We start from the raw sequence: 20,929 nt of genomic DNA, 5'->3' as shown, positions 1-20,929 counted from the left end.
TCTCATCTCACTGCAAGCTCCGCCTCCTGGGTTCACGCCATTCTCCTGCCTCAGCCTCCCAAGTAGTTGGGACTACAGGCGCCCCCCACCATACTCGGCTAATTTTTTTTGTATTTTTAGTAGAGACAGGGTTTCACAGTGTTAGCCAGGATAGTCTCGATCTCCTGACCTCGTGATCCACCTGCCTCGGCCTCCCAAAGTGCTGGGATTACAGGAGTGAGCCACCTAGCCCAGCCTGGAGTCAGTTTCTTTATATGGTGGAAGGAAGGGTTCCAGTTTCAATCTTCTGCATGTGGCTAACCAGTTAGCACTATTGCTTTTTTTTGTCAGGTTTGTCAAAGATTAGATAGTTATAGGTGTATGGTCTTATTTCTGGATTCTCTATTCTCTTCCATTGGTCTATGTGTCTGTTTTTGTACCAATACCATGCTGTTTTGGTTACTGTACGCCTGTAGTACAGTCAGGTAGAGTGATGCTTCCAGCTTTGTTCTTTTTGGTTAGGATTGCGTTGACTATTTGGGCTCTTTTTTGGTTCCATATGAATTTTAAAATAGTTTTTTCTAGTTCTGTGAAGAATATCAATGGTCGTTTAATAGGATTTCTTTGAGCAGTGGTTTGTAGATCTTCCTTGTAGAGATCTTTTTCCTTCCTATTAGCTGTATTCCTAGGTATTTTATTCTTTTTGTGGCAATTGTGAATGGGAATTTGTTTCTAATTTGGCTCTTGGCCAGACTCTTGGTGTATAGGAATGCTAGTGATTTTTGCACATTGTACAATCTTACACTTACTATGAAAGGTGATGTTTTTACAGCATCATTAATTTATTTTTATGTATTTATTATTTTTAACTTTTTAAAAGACATGGTCTCACTCTGTTACCTGGACTGGAGTGCAGTAGTATGATCATAGAGCTCACTGCAGCCTCGAATTCCTGGGCCCAAGGGATCCTCCAACTTAAGCCTCCTGAGTAGTTGGGACTACAGGCACATACCACCACACCTGGTTAATTTTTTTTTTGTAAAGACAGGGGTCTCACTATGTTGCCCAGGCTGGTCAGAAACCCCCGACCTCAAGTGATCCTCCTGTCTCAGCCTCCCAAAGTGCTGGGATTACAGGCGTGAGCCACCGCGCCCAGCCCAGCTTCATTTTCATTTATTTTGCCTTGTCTCAATCTCTGCCATTCTCTCTTTGCTGTCTTCTGAGCTGCTCCAGTCTTCTTTCACTCTAAATTCTTTCTTTCTATATCCCACCTCTACCTCCTGTGTATTAGCGTGCTATTGTTTTGAAAGAAAATGTTACAAATTTAGCATCTTAAAATAACACTCATTTGTTAGCTCACAGTCTTGTAAGTCAGAAGTCTTGGTGGCTACCTGGAGAAGTTCTCTACCCAGGGTCTCACAGGGCTGGAATCAAGGCACCAGCCTGACTGGCGTTTTACCTGGAGGCTGTGTGAAGAATCCACTTCCAAGCTCATTCTAATTGTACAGAATCTGGTTCCTTGCAGCTGTCGGATGGAGGTCACCTTTTTCTTGTTGGTTACCTGCTGGTGATCTCCTCTCAGATCCTGGGGTCTGCTCCCAGATCCTCCCCACAAGGCCTCCTGCAACTTCAGAGCAGGCAATGGGATATCTCTCTTGCATCAAATTCTTCTCACACTGTGAATCTCTCTAACTTCTGCAACCAGCTGGAGAAAACTCTCTGCTTTGAAAGAATTTATGTGATTGAATTAGGCCCACCCAGACAATCTCCCTATTTCAAAGTCAACTGATTAGGAACCTCAATGACATCTGCAAAATTCCTTTTACCATGTAACCACAGGAGTAACACCAAGGGGTGAGCATCATGAGGTCATCTTAGAATTCTGCCCATCACATCCTGTTATGCAACCTAAGGTGAAACAGCAAGTAAGAGATAAACTGTTGGTAGGTTGTTCATTTGTAGCTGATGGAAGAATTCAAAAGGGAATTGGAATTTTAAATGCAGGGACAAGGTTCAAAAAAAGATGTTCATTTGAGGAAAACCATGCTCTTTGATCCAAGTTATTTACCAATCACAATTCTAAGAGCAGCTATCATTTATTAAGGGCCTACTATGGGTCAGTCACTTTTGAAGGTGGCAGTGCACTGCTGGCATTCTTTCGAATTTTAACAAAAGTACTCCAGAGTAAGTTGCACGAAAGAAGAAACCGAGACATGTAGAAGTCAAATAACTTGCACAGATGGTAGTGACAGCCAAAATTCAAACCCATGTCTGGAGAGTGCAAGGCCTGTGTTCTTTCCAGAGCCACCAGCTTCTTCCCTGGCAGGAGAGCCCACAGATCATGCATGAGATTATCTGTTGATAGAACACCATTGTAAATGCAACCTGTTCAATGAGATGATTCAGACAGCATTTTCTGATACAATTCAGTGTTCCATAGATGGTACTGTGAAGTAGGCCCTCTAGGTTCTGGAATTTGAGGAAATTATATTATCTTCTGAAAGTGCACTGAAATGAGGAAGACTGGTGATTAAGCATAAAATTAAATAGGAGAATGATTTTCTTTTAAGGAGGCTCAGAGTGGAATTCTGCGTTGATATTTCCCTTGGGGAAAGAATAATCCAATTTTTAGCTAGAAAATATTTTAGACTATAGAAGTATAATTAAAAAGGCTGTACTAGGGTCTTAGAGCAACGCTGTCTCTAATGTCCAATTACCATTGCTTAAACTCTGACTTATCATTTGATATCTATCCTTTAATAAGATGATCCTTTGTCTAGAATAATAAATTGAATTCTGACATGAGATCCTTTCTCTCTTTTTTATTTCTTCCTTATTAGATCGGTAAATCAGTCAATAAACATTCAGTGAAAGCTGATTATGTTCTATGCATTGTGTTAGGCATGGTAGATGGGACATCATCTCTGCCCTCCAAGAGCTTCCAGTTAGTCAAGTGATTGCTATTCATATTCTTTCTCCAGGTGATGTGCAAGGCAAGAAAATAAGATGGGGGCAACTAGTGGTGGTATTCAGAAAATACGGGTGGAATCTGTGGAAACTGAGCAGGCCAAACAAGAGTTTTCGAGAATTATTTCCAAAGTCTGATCCAATGCTGTCCAATAGGACTTGCTATGAAGAAAAGAAAGTTCTAGATCTGCACTGTTCAATAGCCAGTAGCCACATATAGCTGTTGAGCACTTGTAATGTGAGTTGTGTGATGGAGGAACTGAATTTTTAATTTAATTTTAATTACTTGATAAACAGCCACATGTAACTAGTGGCTCCTATAATGGGCAGCATAGAAAATGTCCACCATATCTGAAGCTTTTCATTCCATCAGTTATTTTGAAAATCCTCTACTGCTCTCCCACTCTGACTTCTCAGTGTATTTAATCTAATAACTGAGTTATTTCCTCATGTAACTTAATCTTCTCAGATTGGTTTCTGGTATCAGTGTAAACATACTACAAACCAAACAATTTTTAGAGGTGGAATCACAAAGCAAACAATATATTTTTAAACAGGCTGAAAACGATTATCGGCCTAAGAAGCATACCAAGGAGTGGAAAATAATTAGTTGGATCACGTTATTTTAATCCCGTGTCTGGCTGTTCTGAGCAAACTCCTCTTGCCATTTGAAGAAAGTTGCCAACATTTGCCCTCCTGTCTTTTGAGGGAACTTGCCAAATATGCTTTCATTTCATCCTGTTTAGACAGTTGTTTTAATGCCCTTTTCTGATGTTATCCCTGAACACACAATTAACAGATTTCTGCTAAGATCCCAGCTGCAATGAGAATTGTCTGTCTGTCACTTGTGTGTTGCCTCAACCCTGGCTCATTTACATTGCTTGGCAATCAGATTCGATAACTTTAAGCTGTTCTGCCTGAACAAATGAAGGTCTATGGCATTTCAGTCCAACCGTTTTTATTCATTTTCAGGCAAGTTTATCTCTTCTTTTCTTAGCCTCTGCCAAGCCTGCCATGCCACTCTTAATAGGCTGTGAAAATGTTATGCGTTTTTGACCATTTTGCCTCTCTCAGGGCAATTTGATGCCAAAGATATCAGCAGTGCCTTCCCATTTCCCCCAGCCAAGAGCTTGTCTTTCCTGGCTGCTTTATTAAATGGGTGTACATCCTGGTAAGGAGCCCTGAGATTTTCTGGCATGATAAGATGGACTATATATTGAGGCTGTTGTTTCAGCTTCCTGCCATCATCCTCTCACATTTGGCAACCCAGTAAGAATGTATCCTTTGGGCATGGTTCTACAAGTCCAGCACATGGGCCCTTCTCTCACAGGGTTAAAGTAACAATCATTTAGCTAAGTGAGGATTTTTGAAAGAACTGTGTTATTTTCTTCAATGTCATTTTAAAGTAACTTTCTTTTTTTAAAAAAGTGTCATATAACATGTAACTGTAGCACATATGAAATATAGGAATGTGAAACAAAGCTAATAATCCATATATCTTATGACCTAGCAACTACAGTTTTTAGGTATCCATCATTGAGAAATATTTATACATGTGCCAAAAGAGGCATATTAAAGAGAGATAATGACAACGTTTGAGATTTGCAAAAGAGTTAAAACTGTCTTTTATGAATGAAAAAAGATTGGTTAAATGAATTACAGGACATCCCTACAATGAACTAATTTGCAGTCATTTGTAGATGACCCAGATTTATTTATAAGTGCTGATATTTAATGATAGTTAAGATGCAATAAGAAAACGAATCAAGTTGTAGAATAGTGTATTTAGTTTGCTTCTATTTGTGAACCGGAGGAGGCTTACTTATATCAAGAAAGCCCCAGATGCCCACATACCTGCTTGTATATGCATAGAAAAAAATTGAAATGCCTGAGAAACTGTAAACAAAATGGTTATCTGAAAGAGCTAGAGTTGTTTTATTTTGTATTCATTTGTATTATGATTTTTTTGAAACCAGGAGCATGATTTAATTTTTCCAGTAAAAAAATCACTTTACTTAATACAAAAGACAATAAAAATCATCTGTAAGCCCACTAGTCAGAACTGTTTAAAAATATTTTGGAGTATATCCTTCTAGACTTTGCTTTAACCTATACGTGATATATATTAGGTAATATAGTGCATCCATTTTGTGATTTATGCTTTCCCCAAATAAAAATCTCTCATGTAAACAGGTACTTCTATCATTTCACCTTTTTTTGTTCATTTTGGATAAACTTTGTTGACTAAATGGTCACTTTTTGAAAAATGTGTCATACAACATGTAACTGTGGCGTGTATGAAATATGGGAATGTGAAATGAAGCTAATAATGTGTATATCCTATGACCTAGCAATTTAATTTTTGGGCATCCTGTCATTGAGAAATATTTACATATGTGTCAAATGAGTCATATTATGGAAAGATAATGACAACATTTGAGATTTGCAAAAGAGTTAAAACTGTTCATTCATAGAAAGAGTGGTTAAATGAACTAAATGAATAATTTATTAAATAAATGAACAAATAATAAAATCAATAAATACTCATATAGTTTCACTTTTTTTTTGTTTTGATAAACTTTACTGAGCATAAAATGCACAGACGGCAAAATGCACCCATTTTAAGTGAATAATGTTTACACAAATACAGACAAATGTCTACAATATCATTTCTAATGGCTGCATAGAACTGCTTCTTACCAAGCAGTAATTTCTGTTTTCCTGGTCATAAAGACTAGTTTAGGGATGGGACCATAAGCCAAGTCAGCCCAAACTGAGCCATTCCTGGAATTTCTGGTGAAAATACCATATTTGATTGCCAATTCCAAAGAGATGGATGTTTAAGATATTTCAAATGTTATACTGTTATAAATAATGCTGAGATAATGAATATTTTTATAGCCAAGTAATTGCACACATTTTTGAAAGAACCGTGGATTCTCTGGGGCCATTTTAAAGTAATTACTTTTACAAAAAAACATGTAACATGTAATTATGTTATTTTCTTAGTCCAAGTGCCTAGAAGGAGAAATTCTGGGTGGAAGAATAGAAATGATCTATTGCTAAATTTCCCCTCAAGAAAGAATATGCCAATTTATACTCTCCCATGCTCCAAACCTCCACCTATTATTTTATTCTCCTCTACTTATTATTATTATTGCCACTTTGGTAAGTACAACCAGACATATATTTGAGCAAAGCTTACTGCTATTTGACCAAGTAGATACGAGAGTTTGGAATTCATTAAGAAACTGTGACTTCACAGAAGGAAGGTATGTTTTACAAAGCAGCTTCTTCCATTTGCAGGATTGGTTCTCTCTCCTTCCTTAGGTAGGTGATGCTCCACTGTCATGTTCTCAGTGAGGCTTCGCTGCCCAGCCTAGTTACGTCTGAAACCTTTGTACCTCTTCTTTGCTTTATTTTTCTTCATAACATATCCTGACTTAACGTTTTTCTGTTTTGTCTATTCTGTCTCCCTGTGCTAAAATATAAGCTTCATATGAACATGACTTCATGCGTTGTTGAACCTTATATGTGTATCAAGCACAAGAGTAGACCTCCAATCATTTTTTGGCTGAATGCAAAAATCATACTTTCAAGTTTATAAAGCACTTTTACCTATAACTTACCACTTGTTCGTCACAACATCCCTGTGAGATGCAAAGAGCTAATTCCATCCCTTATCTTCCCAATAAGGAACTGGGTCTTTAAAGGATCAAGTGACTTGTCAAAGGTCATGCATAACTTTTCTGACTCCAAATGCAGCTTCCTTTTCACCTCCTGTGGCACCTCTTTATCAAGGAATGAGTCTCGATACCTAAATTCTAATGCTGGCTTGGCCACTAAAGTATATATGCAGCTTCAGTAAACATTCTCTCCAGGGGTGTAACTTTCCTCCTCTGTCAAATGAGGAGGCCAGACTAGATAGTCTGAGGTCTCTTTCAGCTTTACTATCCAGTGACCCTAAAGGGAAATACCCATGATTGATCAGTAAAGGCCACTTCTGCCACATTTATTTTTTATTTTTTGTTTTGAGATGCGGTCTTACTGTGTTCCTCAGGCTGGTCTCAAACTCCTGGGCTCAAGGCTCAAGTGATCCTCCTACCTCATCCTCCTAAGTAGCTAGGATCACAACTGCACATCACTGCGTCTGGCTCCTAATACATTTAATTTCATGGACCCAAATTATCTCCAGCCTATCTTAGGCTCTAACAAAGGTCCCATGCAAGAAAGTGGGTCACCACTTACATCTTTGCTTATCACAGGAGGAGGTGTCAAAATGAAGTACTAGCCAACCTGATGGCAAAAAATTCTATTCTTAGAATGGGGAATCCCAAGATTTTGTACTTTAGAACATTCTGTCTTAAGTACTTTGGGTATATAAACACTCCTTCTAGTAGTAAAGATTCTTTTAGCCACAAGTGCCGGAAACCTGACTCTAACTAACTGAAGCAAAGATGGTAGTTTATTGGCTCACAATCCTGAAAAGTTCAGGGGGGATGTCGAGGTTCAGGTAAGGCTGGATCAGGGGCTCAGATTTCATTAGAACTCTGACTCTCTTTGTCTCTCAATGCTGCATCCACCTATTTTGACTAACTGGCTGCTGGTTACTCTTAACTTATATAGTATCCCCTTCGTTCACCTAAGTTTTCCCAGTAGTTCCACCAAAAGTACCAAAAATGGTTCTGATGAGCCTGACGTGGGCCACAGGCCAATCCCTCTGAAATAGCCTCTCTAGCCAGGGAGATAGAATACATAGACTGGTGAGGCCTGAATCATGCACCCACCCCTGGATCATAGTGCTATGTCTTATCTTCTACAGACCATATGAACTGAGAGAGAGAAAGGAGTAAAGGAATGATTTCCTGTATGAAAACAAAGGTACTTACACCGGATAAAAGGGGACATGAATTGGGCAGGGAAAAAGAGCAAAAATTCACCATATTTTTACCATTCTTTCTTCTCTTTCCCTCTACCTCTCCAAAGAGCTTTAGGAGGTTGTTTCTGTTATGATAGTGGTAGTAGTGGTTGCTATAGAATGAGAGCATTTTAAAATTCATTTGGTTGTGAGCTGCTGGGGTACAGATGGGAATCCTCTACTCCCTGTAAGGTCCCTGGAGATACCATAGCTAGTTCTCACTGCTGTAAAGAAACAGCCAGAAATGCCCAGAAGCTACCCAGGTTTTCTGGAAATTCAACAGGATCAATGGACAAAAATGTGCCTCAACAAGATATTGGAGGGGTCAGATCATTGACAGCCCTGATGTGTAGACCCAAGGAATGATGCTAACCAGATCCTGCCAGCAATCTGGGAGCTGGAAGGCCTACCAAGTATAATCTGGAATCTTTTGAAGAGCCAGTTATTCAGGGCCTGGATATTTGAAAGGAAGAAATTTCCTGTGTCCTTGTTTCCCCTTCAGAGAACACAAAAGGACAAGCTTCTTGCTAACTACTCCACTTCCCTCTTCTCTACCCCAAATCCAAAGACAATTTTAGTATTTTAGAAAATACTAAGAGAGAGGACTGATTGTGAAAGAGGGAAGTAGTCATAGAAGATCGATTGACTGATTGACCGAAGCTTCCCAGTTTCTTCACCCACACATGTGTGCACTCAATTGCCATCGGACATCATGTGTGCCTTGGGTTATCTGGGAGTGCAGAGATGACTTACTTAGTCCTTGTCCCCAAGATGCTCCTGCTCTCTGATTAAGGTCTTAATAGATTAAATCTTAAGAAACTATGAACATATAAAGTAGGGATTGGCATACTACAGCCCATGGACCAAATTCAACTTACCATCTGTTTTTGTCAATAAAGTTCTAATAAAACATGAATATACTCATTTTCACAGGCTCTTGTACTTTAATGGCAGAAGTGAGTAGTTGCAAGGCAAAACCTAAAATATTTACTATCTGGATCTTTAGAGAAAGTTTTCCAATTCCTAATACGGACCATAGTGCATATCCCAGAATAGGAAGATGGTGGTGGAATCTGAGGAGGTATCCCAGAGAAGGCAATACCAAAGCTGAGACACGAAGGATGCACGGGAATTAACCAAACAAGGCTGAGAAGTCAGGGGAGGCCAAGACAGAGTGGACTGCCTGTGCCAAAACAGGGAGATAAAAGAGAGCGCAGTGAGTCCTTGGAACTGCAGGAATGGCCAGACCAGAGATGTGGGCTGTGGCCATGTTATGATTCTTCAAAAGTCAAGAGGATCCTTGAAATTTTAAGCAGAGGCAGGGCTGATCAAGTTTGCTTTCTTCAAAGTTCACTCTGCAGTGGAGTACAGTGAGCGAAGGATGGATTGAAAGTGGACTGCTTCCTTTCGCTCCCATTTCCCCCTCCTCCACCTCTCAAAATATTTAGCCTCTTGGAATCAGGCCAGTGTAAGTGGCCAAAACTATTTGACCTTGCCCTGGTGGCCTGGGGATACCCACATGACCTTGTGGCCCGCCACTCTGCCACGGTCTGGTCCTTCCCCACTGAGGGCCGCCTGGTCCTATGCATAATGTAGGAGCGGGGGAGTGGGGGCTTAGGATCCAATTTCTCCACTTGACACTTGCAGCCCCTTCAGCCTCCAGACAGAAATTTGAGTGGCAGTAATGGGATAAACAGTTTAATTTAATAGTAACAGAAGAACTGGCCCCAGTGCAAGGAATCTCATTGCCCTTTTCTCAAAGTGACTTTCCTTTCAATGCATAATATAGCAGGGCCAATGGGGATGCAGAGAAATACAAGGGATTGATTTTGCCTGGCAAGGGGTCAGATTTTAAGAAGAGAGTTTAATAGTCATACTATGAAAGGGACATGGAAAAGGATAGAGACAGATCACACCTGCAGTAGGTGAAGTTAAGGAGGCAAAAGGGAAACAATATATTTTGTATTTCTGGATGTGAACTACTGTATACCTTTACAAAATAATTAATAGCTATCCCCTATGTTCAATGTATTTGGGGCTTTATTTTTGCTTCTTTATTTAAAGGAACAAAACTTTCTTGCTAGAGGCATATTTTTGGTTCTTTCACTTAAAGTTACTAAATGTAAAACTTGCTAAAATGTTTCCAACTTAAATTCATGAAAGTTAACTTCTTTGAGACTTTTAACATTCTCATCTCCTCAGACAGGAACCTCAAAAGTTGGAGCTTTTAATAACAGGCAGGCTGTTGCAGCAAAGCCTGGTGCAGCAGGTATGTAGCACTTTCCCATGCCTCCTTTGTCCTTCTTGGTCATAAGCCAGGCCTTCTATTCAGCTGAATAATAGACAGGGTTCTGATAATCCCTGTCAAGCGTTCAATGATAACTAAGGTATTAGCTGATTGGATTTGAACCTTGTCTGGAAGATAGAAGATGGTCCAACTTGCAAGAAATGGGTGTTCAGAGTGGATGGAGGAAGCAAAGATTTCTCTACAATAAAGTTTCATAGACAGCTGTATACCTGGCTGACACTTGAAGCCAAACCTTGTTTTTCACAGTGCTGTTGGGAGTACCACTGCCCTATCAGAAGCTGAGAGAAGGCAGGCATATTAGGCCATTCTTGCACTGTTATAAAGAAATACCTGAGGCTGGACAGTTTATAAAGAAAAGAGATTTAATTGGCTCACGGTTCTATAGGTTGTACAGGAGACTTGGCACAAGCATCTGCTCTGCTTCTGGGGAAGCCTGAGGGAAATTTTACTCATGGCAAGAAGGTAAAGCAGGAGCTTGCACTTCACATGGCAAAAGCAGGAGCAAGAGGGAGAAAGAGACAGTGTAGGAGAAGTGGGAGGGAGCCACACTTTACAACCAGATCTTGTGAGAACTCACTATCTCTAGGACAACATCAAACCATGAGGGAGCCACCCCCAACACTCAAACCCCTCCCACCAGGCCCCACCTCCAGCAACGGAGATTACAGTTCAGCATGAGATTTGGGCAGGGATAGACATCCAAACTGTTTTACAGACAGCTCTCAGTTATGCACTCAGAAATCACAACAGTGGCAGGAAAAATCACACGCAATACATCCACAAATGGAGATGTGCTGCATGTGGTTGTTGCATGGAGATGACTTTGTAATACATCCTCCAGCACCTTTTGCTTTCCCACTAAGATTTCGCTTGATAAACTTTAATTTTCTGCACTATTTTATTCACTAAGCAGCTGGAAGTATATGGAAGCTACTTATGTGGGAACAAAACCGGAGAAAATGTATGCGTATGTGAGCCAGCTCAGGCACTTGACTGAGGCTGATACTCTATCCCCCCTCTCTCCTTCTACCTTTGCTATGGTCTGAATGTCTGTGTCTCCCTAAAATTCATAAGTTGAAACCTAACCCCCAAATGATGATATTAAGAGTTAGGGCCTTTGGGAGCTGATTAGGTGGTGAGGGTTGCTCCCTCATGAAAGGGATTAGTGCCCTTATAAAGGTACTTGAGGGAGCCCTTTACCCTTCCACCATGTGAAGACACATAGAAGGTGCTGCCTGTGAGGAACAGGCCCTCACCTGGCATTTTGATCTTGAACTTCGCACAGCCTCCAGAACTGTGAGCAATAAGTTTCTATTGCCTGTAAATAACCAAGTATATATACAGCATTTTTGTTATAGCAGCCCAGATGGACTAAGACAATCTTCCTTCTTCTGCTTCTGCTCTTCTTATATACTACATAGGGATCAGGGGTTCTTTAAGGAGAGGTCTAGTTAGTACTTTGTTTGCTATGGAATAAAACAGAATCTTGAAATAACGGCTTTATTGTTGAACAGACAAGAACTCTGGACCTGAAGTGAGATGTGGAAAAGGAGTTGTACTTCTTTGTGACTACCTTGTGTATGATCTTAGAGAACTTGAGCAAGCGAATTCCCCTCTTACAGACTTATTTTTGTCACCTACAATGCCAAGAAGATGGCTCTGACTTCATAGTGCTGTTGAGATTACTTAATCAGATTCCAAACAGCAAAGGTTCAGCCTGTGCCTAGGTGTTAGAATTCTGTTCCAAGATCCAAACATCTCACACACTACTTGATATAACAAGGTGGTCATGTTTACAGAGCTGTGGGCACTGTTTCCTAATATCACTGTCACCAAGTTGCTCCAACTATGTTTTTAATCGAATGTTTGTGGATCACATCTTATATCCAAACCGTGAGTAAGTGACAGCAGTTAGAGTGCCGATGGAAAGGAAGTGAAGAGAAGTAGACTGTGGACAATTTTAACTCAATAAATGTTTACTAAACTCGTATCGTACTCCAGGGCATAATGATCTTGTGTACAGAGTTATAGAGAATACAAATATGATCCCTGCCCACAAGGACAGAATTCCTATAACTAGAGTCTGGGAAAAATATGAAAGTGTGGAAAGGATATTAGGGTATCAAAAGAAAAGCCAGAACAAAACTAGGAAGGGTGCAGATAGAGAAGCAGGCATATAAATTACACACAGACATCCAAACCTTTTCTTTAAAAATCATGTTGTAGGTACATGTATGTCCTCTCTCTCATCTGTGTCTGGTGAAATACCACACAATATCTACCCCCAATGCTACATCCCCTGAGGAGTCTTTCCACATTATCAAAGGGTCACAGGAGGAATCTCAATCTTTCGCTCTTTCTCTGTCTCTCTTTTTCTCTTCCCTAAGTGTTAATATGTTATCTGTATAGGTTATATGTATATCTGTATATATGTATTTCTGTTCAATTACTTAGATTGGCTGTCTATATTGATTAGATTTTCCTTGCAGTCTGTCTGCGTGGACTCAGTGCTTCCTGAGTGATGGCAGCTGTATAACTGAACCAAAGCATCTCAAATGGCATTCGCCTACCAAACCAAACAACCACATGTTTACAAACACAGCTGTAAAAAAATTAGGAAATCAAGAACTATTTACCTTTTCTTCCCAACACATTACTGCTACATGATTTTGATAGAGACCAAACAAGGGAACTTCAACTAGACACCGGGAGGTTCAGCTGTGTTTCTAAAAGCCACATGGGGTTTTAATAATTCAGAGTTTACATTAAATACCTCTCAGTATTAACAAGGTGCAGAATAAACTGTTTGCTGATGATGCGTTAGCCTTCAGATAGGGTGAACTCTTCGCAGTAGCTTATGTTTTACATTGGCAAAGCAGGCTGTTACAGTCAACACCCTTGGGGGCCTGGAGTCAGTTTATCTTTCTAAGAAACCAGGTAAAATCAGGCATCTGAAGCTGTTTAAATACAGTCTAGAAACAAACCAAGTGCTTGGTTTCCACCAGAGAAACTAGAATCTCGGCTCTCAATATGCAAACACTAAGGATGTTTGTTTTCACCTCTTTACCAGGAAGATAAATGTAGTTTACTCTTAGAAGAGGATCATTTGGGGCCATTTATTTCCTTTAACTTCAAATAGAAGCAACAGAGAGGGAGCCTCTCTGTTAAAAGCTGGGTCCTTTTGTTAGTAAGCAGGCCTAATGCCATGTGCTAATGTTGTGAGGCATTAATGGGAATTCCCAAGTTCTAGTCCAGGAGCCAAGCTGGGTCACCAGAAACTGGCCACATTTACTGAAGAAAGATCATCGCTGTGGATTTATTTCTGGGTCCAGAAAAGGGCATTTTGTTGTGATCTTCCCTGAAGTTTTCCCTGCAGACTTGGGTGGACTGTTAACTAATTTAGAGACAGCTAAAAATCCTTTTAGGTAGTGTAACTTTCACTTCTCCTAGGTCTTTGTTTTTATTTTTATTTTTCCCTTTTGATAGAGCAAGATAAAAACAAAAGGGTCTAGGATTCATGTCTCATCTCTTAAGCTACTCTGGTGATATTTACATATAACTGAAAATTGCTGTAAATCCTTCTCAGTCTTTTTGTTGGTGAATTTTTAGAAAACACTGGAATACTTTATTTTGGCCTGGCCCCAGCTCCATTTAAAATGCCATACACAGCAGGGCTGAGTTTGTGCATGTTCCTTTGAGGACAGGGAAGTAGAGGAAGTTGTGTAAGGCGTTTGGAAATGGATGGGGTGAGGGAGTAGGGTATGGAGAAGGCCACACAACAAATCTCCAACAAAAGATAGTTTATTTGTGCTACCAAATCTGCCTTTCAGGAAGAGGCCGTTTCTGACCTATAGCAAATCACAACTGAGTGGAGATTGAAAAATAGAGAATTGCTTTGAATTTCAAATTCAGTGAACTTGGAGCATCTCATCTCATTGTTAAATTCAGCAAGGAAAAAGAAACTGAACGTATCCAAAGTTAAGATAAGTGAAGGGGAAAAAACAGGATGAAGATGATCTGAAAATTGTATTCAAAAGGGAGTATTCAAAATAAATAGAGAATGTTTAAGTGAAATTCATGTGTATGTGTGTGTATATGTGTATGTGTACATATACATGTGTACATGTAGGTATATGTATGTGCATATATATGTGAACTTTTAAGACCTAGATTCAGATCTTTAATCTACTACATACTAGCTGTGTGATCTTAAGTTATAGAATCTCTCTTAATTTTAGTTTCCAAATCTATAATAGTACCAACCTCATTGAGATGTTGTGAGACTGCAATCAAACACTACATGTACCATGTCTGGCATATACTATATGCCCATCAAAAATCAGCAGCTTTAAAAATTGTGTTCAACATTTTAATATCATGAATGACAAATAGGTTTCATTTCTAGTGTCAACTCTGAGTAATTCATTATGACTGCCTGACGGGGCTCTACAGAAACGTATCAGGTGATCAATTATTGATGTCTGCTAAGGCACAGAATGGGAAGGTGTATTTGCCATCCTGAATCTAGTAGAAAGGTCACAGCATGTCAGGAGAACTGGTCTCTTTGCCTCCAATTAGCTGGACAACATGGGAACATCTTTTATTCCCTCTGGGTCTCATTTTCCCCAATATAAAATAAAAGAGCAGTAAGTTTTTTATCTCTAAGGTCTCTTTGAACCTGAAAATTCTGATTTTAATCTGAAAAAAAAAAAACAGTTTCACAGGTTTGGAATGTTGATACACTTTTTTTAAAAAAAAACATTTTTCATTAAGTCCATTTGTTTATGTGAAGTTATTCTATGGTTGTGTTTTGAGTAGCATTCATCATAACATAAAATGAAAGGGTGCATCGGCTGGTAAATGAAGTTATGTTGAAAGCTGCTTGCTCACTGGCTGTGTGCCCCTATTTCAGTCAAAACCTCTCTGGGCCTCAGCTTCATCACCTGCAAAATGGAAGAAAAATGATTTCTGTCCCCTCCTAACTCTCTGAGATGTGGAGCAAATTAATGAAGTCATGTTTCTACAGTCCTTTGAACTTGTGAGAAGACAGATCTTATGTCATGCTAAAGTATGAGTATTCAGATAAAAATGTGGCCCAGAAATTGCTTCATATCATTGTGATACGAATCACATTAATATCCATTTGATGTACTACAGCTTTATTGTAACACAGTAATGCTTCCAGAAGAAAAAAGAAATGGGTAAAAAAAAATCCAGACTCCATCATTTTCCTTTTAAGCTGAGCTTTGTCTTTCCTTAGTGTAAATCACATGGTCTCCACCAAGATTAAAAACATAGAGCAGAAAGAAGCTTGGTGTTGGAGTAGTCCACTTGGCAAAAATGGCCTCCACAGGGGTAGATATGTGTTTGCTACTTAAATATGCTTAAAACCAACCTGCTAGTGAAAATACACAAAAATGAGTCCACATAGAACAGAAATATCTTGGTCCTGTAAAGAGTGATGACAACTGATCCTAGTGCCAGAGCCTGTTCTGGGGAATGATGTCACAATTTGGAAGATGTCACATTATTCCCCAAAGTCAACATTCCCAAGGATGACTGTATCAAAAACAGGGGGATAAAGTGCCCTCAAATCTCACACTGGACAGACTTCCGTGATAGAAGAGAAGATACACCAGGATAGGTAAATAGAATAATTTTGCTTCTTCCTGGTCACTTTGATTCATCAACATCTTCAGTGACATCTACCTAAAGCAAGGAAATGGAAGAAAATGGAGAGTGCCATCACTTGCCCCACTTGATCTTTCTTGACCTCTTACCCGTAGATTCTAGATAGTAGTGACGAGAGTGGTAGCCATGGCTATTGCTGCGTGATTTTGGAATGGAACACTGCCTGAATTTCAGCTGAGGCATGTCAGTATGACAGATTCAAAATAACTAGGCGAGTAAGACAAATCCAGATAGAGTTTTAAAAAAAATTTACAATAAACTGATCCAGTACTCTTGACAGACCACCCTTCACCTCCACTCCCTACCCTCCTAAGGTCTCTTTGAATCTAAAAATACTGATTCTAATCTGAAAAATAGCACCACCTTTGAAAAACAGCACTCAAGACCCACCTTTGAAGATATCAAAAGAAACCAAATTATGGAGAGTGGGATTGTGTAAACAGATTGACAAAGCAATTTTTTGTGTGCAAGCAAGTGCGTGCTGTGTTATCCTTCATTTTGCTTTTTGGGAGAGAGGTACAAATACTATCATGTGACCCAGGCTCAGGAAACTACAGTAGGCAGGTCAACTCCAGCCCATGGCCTCGTTTTGTATTCTGAGCTTAGAATGATTTTTACATTTTCAAATGGTTGGAGTCAGGTGTGGGGAATCAAAAAATATTTTATGATGTGAAAATTAATTTTAATTCAAATTTCAGCATCTGTAAATACAATGTGATTCCATATAGCTACACTCATTTATGAATATATCATCTATCTTTAAGGGTCCCCTGGAGAGCTTTGAATTGTACCCTCTGTGTTTGGAAGACTTACATGACTGGTGTCTGACTCAGGCCTGAAAAGTCTGGCTAAAAGAACTGTGGCCCAGGGACCTCCTCCTTTCAGGGAATTAAAGGCTAAAGAAGGGTTGACCAGCTCCTCTGATGCTATCATGGGGAGAATGTTGGCACAGGCTGCATTTCCAGTATATGCTGGGAAAGGGATGCATGAGCGTTTCCCAAGGATCAGATATGACAGGTGAGAGAAGGTTGGTATGGGCTTTTCTTGGTTCCCCAGAGGGGTCCTCATCAAGAAGAGGTTCCCACTAAAGACCCAGAGGTTGAGAAAGGGGTCGCAGGGATTACCTGGAATAACTGATACTTTGCTTTCCTGCTAGCCCAGTAGTTGCCCAGCCATGTACAAACCTTTCTATCCAGATAGCAGTTAACACAGAGAAGGTAATAGGGAAGGTAAGAGATATGGAGAGGCAGCCGTGCTCTGTCCATTCTCTCCAGCTTTCCCAAGACTAGTTTCACTGATTCAAGTTGAAAGAGATGAGAAAACCAGAAATAGATCATATTTATTAATATCAGGAGCCATGCTCATCCAACGTATGACTTACGCCATTTATCCAGCAGTTCTAATTACACCAGCGCTCTATATCCATATTCTCATGTGAGTGTTCTGAAACTTTATGAGACTGATATTAATTCCTCCATTTAATAGGTGAAGAAATGAAGGTTTAAATAGTTTAAATGACATGTCCAAGGTCTCATGCCAGTAAGTGGCAGAGCCAAGATTGAGTCTTTGTAAATCCCAAATACGTGCTCTTTTCCTGATACACTGGGCAGCTCCTATCTTTGGAGTGATACTTTTGGTGCCATATTTGTGTCTAGAGCCCATCCACCTCATAATGGTAGTGTTTATCAGGTACTTTTGTTGTTAAGGAACAAACATTTCACAGATGACCTTATGAGATGGGGTTTTATAGCAAGGACACACATTTCCCTAAGTCACCTAGGGACTAAGTGGAATTCAAACTCTGGTGTGGTTGTTCCAAAACTGCAAGTTCTTACCCTGTGCAGATGGCCTTACAGTAATACTAAGTGTGTGACAGTGGGACAGTTTAGAGTCATCCAAATGATTTTGCACATATTGCTTCATTAGCTCCTTACAACAGCCTGTGAAAGCAGGCAAGGAAACTACTGTCCTTATTTTTCAGGTGAGTAAACACAGGCTCAAATGCTGAAAAAGTAGCACCCAAGGAATATTTGTTGAATAAATGAAATAATGAATATACCCCACCCCTGGTGTGTGTGTATGTAGATATCCTATCACTGGTCTACGATAATTTATTCTTTAATTAGGTGATAAGCCATAGAGACCCCATCTCTGTGTCCTGTATTTCCCATCATAGTTTCCCATCCATTACCTTGTATATAATGGATGCTCTAGATGTTAGTATAGAGTCTTGCTACCCTATAACAGAAGAGTCTTGTTCTAGGCACATGTTTTATATTAAGTAGCATCTCAGTGGGGAGTCAGTGTAGCTGAGATGTTTATTTACTTCAGGACCAAACTTTGGGTAAAAATACGTAGATACATATCCTGTTGCTTTTACCTACTTTTGCTTTATTTTATTTACTTTTGAGACAGGGTAAGGATCACACTCTGTCACCTAGGCTGGAGTGCAGTGGCATGATCATAACTCATTGCACCCTCAAACTCCTGGGCTTGCAGTGATCCTCCCACCTCAGCTTCCCAATTAGCTGAGAATACAGCCATGAGCCAGGTAATTTTACCTGGCTAATGTTCAAATTTTTTGTAAAGATGAGGTCTCACCATGTTGCCCAGGCTGGTCTCAAACTCCAGGCTCAAGCGATCTTCTTGTCTTGGCCTCCCAAAGTGCTGAGATTATAGGTGTGAGCCACTGCACCTGCCCTGCTTTCATCTAGTTGACCATGATTCCATGAAGTTGGCAGACATGGTTTTTAATTCAACTCTGCCATTTATTGGCCATCTGACTTTGTACAAGACACAACATAAAATTGTATCTTAAACTCTAAAATGTGCTTTACTCTGAGCACTCTAAATGTAAAAATTATATTTATTTTTATTTTTGAAACAAAGTCTCACTCTGTCACCTAGGTTAGAGTACAGTGACATGATCTTAACTCACTGCAACCTTTGCCTCCCAGATTCAAGCAATTGTCATACCTCAGTCACCTGAGTAGCTGGGATTACAGGCATGCGTCAACAAGCCTGGTTAATTTTTGCATTTTTAGTAGAGACAAAGTTTCACTGTGTTGGCGAGGCTGGTCTCAAACTCCTGACCTCATGTGATCCGCCCACTTTGGCCTCCCAAAGTGCTGGGATTACAAGCGTGAGCCACGGCACCTGGCCTAAATTATTTAAATAGAGTATCTAAACACCACACCTGGCTTATAGTAGGTACTTGATAAATGGTAATCATTTTTATTGAAAGTACTCAGCTGATGGTTTGATTTCCTGAGTTTTGCTATGATCTCTTCAGATCACAAAGTATAACATTTTGTTCATAGGGAAGGAACTGGGTTCTGATATGTCCAGACAACAGGAGGCAAGGTCTGAGATTATGCAGATATACTAATTTGGGGGCCATAACTGAGGGCAACAAGTTTTCCACAAAACAGGCCAAATCAATGAAATTCCTGGGATAGACACGACAGAACTATGTTTTGAGTTGCTTGTCTAACCTTGGAATTGGTAGATGTATTTTAAAATGTCCAATCCTGTCTTTTCCACGGGATCATTTCTTTAAAACGTCAGGCATATTAAACTGAGAGGATAACCTTTCATTTACCCAGGTCTGAACTCAGCCATTTTTGCCATTCTTATTTGAAACCGGTGATTACTTTTGAAGGATCAAAGGATTGGATGATTGGAAAATAAGATTGCAGAAAAAGATTTTTTAAAACACTCTATCTGGACACATTTCCTCCCAAATAAATTGAGCTCACTAAAGAAATTAGATACCACTAAAGCATGATTTTCTTATTCATCAACTAATTAATCATGGATGCAATGGCTAAGGCAAAGTGATTTTACCACGTAGATATAAAAATGCAGTTTTGTAAGTAAAAACACAATTCTTTCAAAACAACTGATGAACATCTTTCATGGAAATGCCTTGAATATCTCTTCCCTGAACAAATAGGGTTCTGCTTTGGTCCACAATTTCTTTGTGCATCAGTTTCTTTCTAACTTTAATACAACAATAAATTGGGAATCCATGTTTTATTTTTATTTTTTTGCTGCCCATCACTCTGGAAGAACTATGTTAGCATTGCTATTAAAGTCCATACTTGCCATTTTGCAAGCATTTCTTTTTCTGTTGATTGTCTGAATGGATAGCATGCTCCTTGAAGGAGGATCTACTTCTTATTTTTGTCCTATTTCCACCTAGCACATAATAGGTAAGCGATAAATGTTCTTTGAAATGGAATTGAATGGCTTAGGTATTTCCTGCTGAGAAAGGCCAACCTTGGCAATATTTGAGTAACAGCAAATTAGGTGAGCAGGAAGGAGAAGTGAGCAGCAGTATCATTTCATGTGTAGTTAATCTGGGAAATTCACTTCCCACTAGTTGGAAGTATTTGATCGTCTCTAAGTAGGAAGCCCAATTAGAATCTTCCACACTAATATTATTTGGTCACAGACTCCCTTTACTTCCCTAAATGTCACATTCTGCTTGGAGTGTCTCATGCCATAAAACACATGGCTAGGAAGCCTGCGGCAAATTGAATGTTCTCCACTCGCCTTCCTCGACTTGTCCCATCTTTTCAAATTATTTTCATGTCACACATCTCCAGCGTGAACGGAAGCATCCCCCAGTTACGAAACACTCACAGCCCACAGGCTGAAGGGCAGGCACTTGCTTCTAGCCCAGGCAGATAGAGCTGCTCTCCTCTGGGCAGCGGTCTTTGCAATAATAGCAGCATGTTGCTCTCAGTATCATCCCAGTCTAAACAACCAATATTTAAAATGACTTAAACCTTTTTTTGGGGAGACTGAAAGTGTGGGAGCCTCACATGGCCCCTTTTGAATGCTTCAGTTCTATACCCACTATCATTTTGGGTCACAAATGCTGTTCGTTTTCAAGCACTGGCTTGGGAGATCATTTGGATTTGATCCTGCTGGCCTGATACTGCATACTTGGCTGGCTGGAACTTCCTGGCTCTGATGATGATACTATACAGCAGGAACAGAGAATGAGTCTTAATAAATCAGTCACCGTGTTCTTTGGCAATTTATAAGGTTCACTCTAC

The sequence above is a fragment of the Chlorocebus sabaeus genome, chromosome 22, assembly GCF_047675955.1.
Source record: "Chlorocebus sabaeus isolate Y175 chromosome 22, mChlSab1.0.hap1, whole genome shotgun sequence".
NCBI classification, from domain to species: Eukaryota; Metazoa; Chordata; class Mammalia; order Primates; family Cercopithecidae; genus Chlorocebus; species Chlorocebus sabaeus.
This window is presented reverse-complemented; position numbering follows the sequence as displayed.